Source organism: Buceros rhinoceros, unplaced genomic scaffold (genome assembly GCF_000710305.1).
Source record: "Buceros rhinoceros silvestris isolate BGI_N320 unplaced genomic scaffold, ASM71030v1 scaffold6416, whole genome shotgun sequence".
Lineage (NCBI taxonomy): Eukaryota > Metazoa > Chordata > Aves > Bucerotiformes > Bucerotidae > Buceros > Buceros rhinoceros.
In genome coordinates this window covers 47,607-48,941 of record NW_010415701.1, presented here as the reverse complement: position 1 = coordinate 48,941, position 1,335 = coordinate 47,607, and positions in this window count along the sequence as shown.

The window sequence follows — 1,335 nt, the reverse complement described above, 5'->3', positions numbered from 1 at the left end:
TAGGGAAAGCAGGACATCAGCTCTGGTTCCCTGCTCATCACTGATGGATTTGGCAGAGACCCAGTCCACACCCCCACCCCTCACCCTGTGACCCAACAGAGAGGGGAGCAATGGGTGTCAGAGATGACCTCACCCAAACCTGTGTCATAGCTGGCTTGAAACAATGTTATACCACTAGCAAAGGTCTTTACCATGAGCAAAAAAAAAAAAAAAAGAAAACCCTGCCCAGGACTCAGCCAGCACCAGCATGAACTGCAAGGGCACATGAAAGTCAACCTGTGTCTGCAGATCAAAGGCCCAGATTTCTCTAAGTCATTTTCCACCATGACTCCAGGTCCTGGTTTGGAGAGGGGAGAGGGGCTGTGCCAGGACCAGCTTTTGGCACTGCGCTGCTCCCCCCAGCCCCAATGCGCAGGTCCCAACCGGAAGGACAGACACCTCTGCCTTTTTTCCTCTGTTGTACGAGGCACTCTCCCCTCTCCAGCCCTTGGCTATGTCTCCTGCCTCTTCACAGACTTCCCCCAAAAACGTACAGCTTCCAGAATCACACGAAACTTGAACAATTACGAGAAAACAAAAATCTAATTTTCCATTCACTAATCTACCTAATAATTCTACAGCTAGGATTCAAGCTGGTTATTTATTTATGATGTTTCATTAGATTTATTGTGACTTATTGCACAGTGCCTCCAGCTCCATAGCAGGGAGCAGGTTGCCTTACAAATAAAACCCTCTGGCTTGTTAATATATTATGAGCCTGCCTATCCCTTGCTGTATTCGGGGAAAGGCCCCAGGGGCCTTTGTGGATGCAATGCAGCTAACGGCGATAAGCATCTGCTCTGCATGAGGAATGAGAAGGCAGGGAGTGCCCCATGCCTGCATGATGACTCCAGGGCACAGTGGACAGGATGGACAGACAGCCCAAGCCGCAAGACCTCCCATGCACCCTGGCAAACATGCCTCCTCTTGAGCCGTTGCACTCACCAGCGTGTGACACTGCCATCACACCTTTGCTCTGCTAGAGGCAAAGACCCTCCTCATCCCACGCTTCCTCCCTGCTCCAAAAGCTGAGCCAGGTGCTGGCAGGGCCCTATCCTCTTCCCCAGTGTTTTAGGTATGGCCAAGGAGTCTCAAATGACATCTGACCAACTCCTGCCTCTCCCCATCTCCACAATCACTGAACACGCCAGAGGGTGGACAGCTCCTTCACAGCAAATGGGATGAGTTCTCATGGATGGCAAGCTGAAGGGGGCCCTGTTATGGGACTTTGGGTCAATACAAGAGAATTTTGGTTCTGCTGTTTCCTCCTCATGCTGCTTCCTGACTCCTGAGCCT